The following is a 6,979-nucleotide window of genomic DNA, read 5'->3' as shown; positions in this document are numbered from 1 at the left end:
TCATTCCTGCAGCACCATCACAATTCTTGGCATGTCTGGGTATCCAATGGTTTACCTACTACACATACAACAGTTTAACCCATGTTCTTTTACTTAATACACATTTACTTTAAAAGGAAATTTTAGTTATCACTATTAAGAGTGGAGAACTCAGTTATCTGAAATAGAAGGAAATGGTACAAATGAGTGCGAAAAAGTTAAATGCTCGTTAGGCCCGCTTGTTTACCAAGGGCTCAACACCTGAGGCCTTCTTCTCTTTGTTAAATAGGAGGAATCAGTGAGTCTGGACCGGCGTTAAGAATGAACAGAGATTTTTTCCTTAATATAATCAGGCAGAGTGAAGGTGAACCCTTCTAGGGCTACTGAATGCCATGGCCGTGGCCATAGCCATGTCCCACCTGAATCACCAAGCACAGGAACTCAAATCATCCCAGGCCACCTTCAAGGCATATTTTATGGTGTTGGGCATTAAACTGGTCCCCAAATCCAAGACTTTCTTCGATTATTATATCTGGAATGAAGAGCGAGGTTCACTTTTTTTAGGACCAAAATTTGCTTCCTATGAACTTACCTAAAGTTAAAACGTGGTGGGTGAGCATTAGAGCACATGGGAAGGTCATAAAACCTCACTGAGTGTGTCCAAGAGAACAAGAGCAGAATTATCTTTTTTTTTTTTCCTTTTTTTTTCCAGCTGCACCCATGGCAGGTGGAAGGTCCCAGGCCAGGGATTGAATCCAAGCCACAGCTGCAACCTATGTCACAGCTGCAGCAATGCCAGATCCTTAACCCACTGCCAAAAGTAGGATTGTCTTTAAGGACAAGAGGAGAATTCCTAATTCGCTTTTCTGTTTGTTTCTAGGAGGCCCATAACTATCATTAGGCTTAGACAGTTAATTTGCCACCTCAGTCTTGTGAGTTTTGGGGTCACTTCCACATCTATTCTCCGGCTTTGGGGCTTTTAGAATTGAATTTATGGCCTGTGAGAGTTCACCTGTAATTTAATTTTAGGTCCAAAGAATGCCTGTGTTTTTCAGTCCCCCTCCCCCCCCCCCCCCCCCCCCGTAAGCAATGAGATTAAATTGGTATTTAAATTTTGTGTGAAGTTTACCAACATTTCCCACTCTTCATTTTTGTTATTGGTTTAAGAATAAAATTTTGTCTTATTCTTTAACATTATAATTGCTACTTAGGATTATAGGTTGTAATTTTGCTGTTATGTAAATTATATCGCTTCAGTAGCAAAACCCAGCAAGTAGTATTTATTTCCTTCCTCTGCCTTGAAAATGGACTCCTTTTGAAAAATGAAATGCAGGAGTTCCCCTCGTGGCACAGTGGTTAACGAATCCAACTAGGAACCATGAGGTTGCGGGTTCGATCCCTGCCCTTGCTCAGTGGGTTAACGATCCGGCGTTGCCGTGAGCTGTGGTGTAGTTCGCAGACTCGGCTCGGATCCCGAGTTGCTGTGGCTCTGGTGTAGGCCGGTGGCTACAGCTCCGATTCAACCCCTAGCCTGGGAACCTCCATATGCCTCGGGAGCGGCCCAAGAAATAGCTAAAAAAGACCAAATAAATAAATAAATAAGAAAAATGAAATGCAGAAACTCATGAAAACAAGACCCAGGATCTTCCCAGATCTCGCTGATCTGATTTTAAACCAGTCTGCAGAAAAAAGAACCGACAAAAATGATGCAATCCTAGCTAGCATTCTTGGCCGTTTTTTGCCGATCCAGAAGCAACACGACTAATAAATACGTCAAGTGAAAAAAATGTTTCCTGGATTAGAGTCATAATGACATATTATGTGTAATAACACCGGGAGTATACGTGACTCAGATTCCAGACATGTTAGGAATTGGAAACTCGGCAACAGAACCCGACTCACCGGGACCGCTCTGCTGGATGGGGTGTTTGGGAAAAGCTTGCCAATTGCACGTGGAGGTTAAACAGAAGCCTAACTTAATTTTTATTCCAAGTTAAAAGTAGTGTATGATGTACTTGCAGCTGAGAGGGATACTTAAAGCCCTAAAAAATACAGTGTCTTTAACAAGATAGAAGTTTATTTTCTTTCCATTGAGATCTGGGTAGGTGGTCTAGGGCTGTGATGAGCTTCTTGGACCCAGGCTGCTGCTCTCTCTCTCCTCTGCTTTGCATACTCGACGGATCTCATGGCCCCAGATGGCACACCCAAGTGCCAGGCAGCAAGACGGAGGAAGGGACAAAGAAGACAATGGAGCTACTCACCTGCCACCTGTCACTTCTTTATATATCCTATTGTGCAGAATGTAGTCACGTGACCTCACTAAAACCTAGAAAGGAGGCTTGGAAATGGAGGCTTTTTTGCCTGGGTGGAAATTTTCAGCCCAGCTGAAAAATCTATTAAGTAGGAGAAAGAGAGATGGGATCTTGAGGGATAAATGAAAAGTTTCTCCCAAAACAAAGTCATCTTTCTGGATTTAGCCTCAGGATTCACATGTGGAAAGACAAACATTCATTCATGCATTCATTTATCTCGACAGCTATTTATTTCCTATGTGCCAGGCACTGTTTGGTGGGCTAAGCTACACTGGTAAATAAAACACAATTCCTTACCCTCAGGGAGCTCACATCCAAGTATAACCAAGCGAGAGGGGGACCCTGTGGGGCCTTCCTGGGACAGACCCCTCCCCCATGCCCTCTGCAGTAGCTCCTCTTTGAAGTTCCCAGATAAAAGTATCACATGCATATTTCCTGAGTTTTTCAGATGCTAAAAGCCACTGCCAAACGGAAGAATTAACTGCTTGCTGATCAAACCTACTATCAATCCTACCTACCTGGGACTGATAATGCTAACCACACTTTTAGCTCAACATCAACCAATCAGAGAACTGTGCATGAGCTGATCACAGACTCTTGGATGCCCTTCCTTCATCTGGCCTTTAAAAACACTTTGCTGAAACCCTTCAGGGAGTTCCGGGTTCTTTTTTTGAGCATGAGCCACCCGTGTTCCTTGCACCGCCCTGCAATAAACCCTTCTCTGTTTCAAACGCTGACATTTTGGTTTGTTTGGCCTCACTGTGCATGAGGGTGTGTGAACTTTTCTTCCCCAACACTAGCCAGGAGGGAAAGATAACAAATAATAAGTACAAGTAATAAATTACATACTATATTAGAAGGTACGGGAGTTTCTGCCGTGGCTCAGTGGGTTAAGAATCTGATTGCAGCAGTTCGGGTTGCTGTGGAGGTGCAGGTTCAATCCCTGGCTTGGGAATGTCCATATGCCGTGGGCGTGGCCATAAAAAAAAAGAAGGTACAAATTATTATAGCAGAAAAGAATAACAGGACGGGGTGTGGACATCAGCCGGGGTGGTTGCAATTTTATTTATACAGGTGGTGAGGGGTCGGGCTCATTGAGAAGGTGACCTTTGTGCAAAGGCTTGAAGAAGGTGAGGGAGTGAGTTTTGCAGAAATCTGGGGAAAGAGGCTTCCAGGCAAAGGGAACAACCAAGTCAAAGGCCCAAAGGTGGGAGCATGTGTGGCAAAGAAGCAGGAGACCAGAGGCGGCTAGACCAGGATGGATTTTTGAGATGAAATCAGAGAATAGGAAGCTGGTTCATTTCGGGTGGGCTCTTAAGCCATTCTAAGTACGTTGGCTTTGACTGAGTGAAATGAAAGCTCCTACAGGGTTTGAAGTGGTAGATTTCTAAGTACATTGAGTTTATAAATAAACACAGCAATATTGGGGGAGTAGACTAACAATGTCAAAATGACCGAGGTGCAAGATTTCCACTTTGGAGACCACTGGCTGGACCTGTTTTCTGCAACTGTGTAAGGAAAGCTGAGACATAAGGGCATTCTACCAGAGTCAATTTGATTCCTGTTCAGAAACTTCTATTTATGAGCAATATTGGGCCACCATGGCTGGCACTCATCTAAGTCCTTTGTCCGGGTTAACCTGTTGTATCCTCACGACCACTCTATTGTGGTCCTCTGTTTTACAGATGAAGACACCGAGAAGTGACTTGCCCAAGGTCACACAGCTAACACGTAGTGAGGCTGAGATTCAACCCCGGGCATGCGCAGAGCCCATACTCCTCCCTCTATGCCAGACTGCCTGGGAGATGGTACACAGACTCGTCATGTCCTGTGGGGTAAAGTACTGCTCTGAACAGCAGAGTGGGGACCCCCTGCCTTTTCAGGTCTGTTGATCTTGATTTTTTTGTTTTGGTTTTTTTTTGCTATTTCTTGGGCCGCTCCCGCGGCATATGGAGGTTCCCAGGCTAGGAGTCCAATCGGAGCTGTAGCCACCGGCCTACACCAGAGCCACAGCAATGCAGGCTCCGAGCTGCGTCTGTGAACTACACCACAGCTCATGGCAACGCCGGACCCTTAACCCACTGAGCAAGGCCAGGGATCAAGCCTGCAACCTCATGGTTCCTAGTCAGATTTGTTAACCACTGAGCTACGACGGGAACTCCTGCCAATCTTGATGTTAATGTGGTCTGCTGATCTAACACCTGAGGGTTTGTGTGCAGGACTGGACACGTCCTAGAGGGTCAGGATGATGGTCTCACATTGGCTGGCATTCCTGGCAGGACTGCTGGCACATGCCCTGGCACACTGTCCATTACATTCAAGCCAAGCCTCCGGGAGCTACATCGTCCTTTGTCCTTTGTGACATGCCTCCTAGAGATTGTTATGGAAACTTTGTATCATGTCCTACTCAGACGTAATACAGAATTAATGAGCGAGGCATGATCTTGGGTCAGGGAAGACCTGGGTTGGAATTTCAGCTCAGGCACTTCACAGCTGTGTGACTTTGGGCAAACTGCTTAACCTCTCTGTGCCTTAGGTTCCTCCGTGAGGTCCCTACCTCAAGGGTTTGGGGGAGGATTGAATAAGATCATGTACATAAAAAGGGCTTGGTAGGTGCCCCATAGATGTGTGTTATTGCTGCTTTTAAAGTTATATAACTCATCTACCATTTTCCTGTCAAGCCTGAGTGATAAAAGTCAAGCTAAAATCTGGAAATATTTGTACTTCAATGACTTGAAATGCTTTCCCTTCTCACACAGTCATTTTTGCTCTAAGGCTTGTTTTAGTACCTGTTGTATCGGGACTTATATACTGGGAGGCAAATTGAGCATAACACAAATTTTGCATTTACTTTACTTATTTAGTTTGTAAGAAACACAAGGTGAACGTGGAAAGCTGCACCCAGGCCATCAGAGACAGGGACACGCACATCTGGGTATCTACCAGCTGCCCCAGTTCCCTGTGTATTATGAGCCCAATCCACCCACACCTGGTGTAAAACTTTCTGTTCAAAGTCAGACAACCCTCCTCCCTCTATGTCCCAACAACGCACAGGTGCAACCTTCCAATGCCCACTTTTACAGCAAACCTGAGGGCTTTTTCAAGGTAAAGTGTTATTTATTGCAGCATTTATATACTTAACAACTTCACATGTACAAAATGGTGATGCCACTTTTACTAGGTTGCTTTTTTAAAAATGTGCCACTGAAGGGTTTTTCAATGCTGTGCCCACTTTCAGTTTTTAAAAAGCTTTGTGTTTTATTAGGCAATTCTCTGTAGCACGGTGAGTTTTAGGAACACAAGCGGCATATTACAAAATGAAGGGCATGCCATTGTAGAAAATCTAGGAAAAGGTTAATAAGAAAAAAGAGAAAGGAGAGCAAACATCACCCACAGTTCCACCCCCCAGAAGTAGTCACATCCCCTAATTTCTCTCTGCATCTATACACATAACCATGCACACATTAGCCACATACACAGCCACACGCAATTCACACACACACACGTCTAGTCCTCTCCTACTTCAAATGCAACAATATACACTCCAAGCAATAAATCTTTACCTACAACCTTATTTCTATAGGCTGTGCCATATCCCATTGTATGGATGGACCACAGTTGTTTTTTTTTTTTTGGTCTTTTTGCTTTTTCTAGGGCCGCTCTCATGGCATATGGAGGTTCCCAGGCTAGGGGTCTAATCAGAGCTGTAGCCGCCGGCCTACGCCAGAGCCACAGCCACCCAGGATCCAAGCCGCGTCTGTGACCTACACCACAGCTCACAGCAACGCCGGATCCTTAACCCACTGAGCAAGGCCAGGGGATTGAACCTGCAACCTCATGGGTTCTAGTTGGATTTGTTAACCACTGAGCACAAGGGGGAACTCCCACAATTTGTTTTTAAAAGCATACACAATACCTTTTTTTTTCTGATCTCAAAAAGAATACACTAGAAGTAAATAATGTCACACATGACAGGGGTCTATCCTGCGGGGAGGAACAGCTAGCTCCCTGTAATCCCACCCCAGCCATCGATCTGGCAAATATATATTGAGAGCTCTTTCGGTGCTGGGCTCTGAGTTGAGGATTGAATAGAGGGGAACACCAGGGCCTGAAGATGCTCTCAAGAAGGCAACTCTGTAGTGAGGGGGAAAGATGTCAATCAAATACCTTCGCAAGGCAAGAGAAAATGAGAGGATGTAGACAGTGCTGTGTAGCAAATGTGCAATTTGCAACTAGAGGCGACCCCAGGAAACCATGGGTGTGCGTGTGCATGGGTCTGCATGCGTGCCTGTGTCTGACAGCACCGCCCCAAAGCCAGCACTGCCCAGAAGCACCACCAGCCAAAGCATGATGCATGCTCTTCCTGTTTGATCTTTCCATAATGCACATATTAATTCTTTTCTTTTCTAGAAAAGGAGGCATACTTATTAATTTGCCTCTTTTTGCCTAACAATGCAGCCAAGGCAGCTTTTCAAGGCCAGGCAGCAGTAGGTAAGACCCTGGCTTTTGGATTCAGACAGGCCTGGATTCAAATCCCAGCCCTCTGCCTTTTACTAGCTTTGTGATCTTGGGCAAGATCCACAACTTTATCTGCCTCAGCATCTTCATTCGCAAAATGGCAGTGATAGAAGTGTTGCTAACAGGATTTTAAGAAGAGATGATGCACGTGAAACGCCCAGCATGCAGCA

This window comes from Phacochoerus africanus, chromosome 3 (assembly GCF_016906955.1).
Source record: "Phacochoerus africanus isolate WHEZ1 chromosome 3, ROS_Pafr_v1, whole genome shotgun sequence".
In the NCBI taxonomy this organism is placed as follows: Eukaryota; Metazoa; Chordata; class Mammalia; order Artiodactyla; family Suidae; genus Phacochoerus; species Phacochoerus africanus.
Note: the sequence above shows the minus strand (reverse complement) of the source record.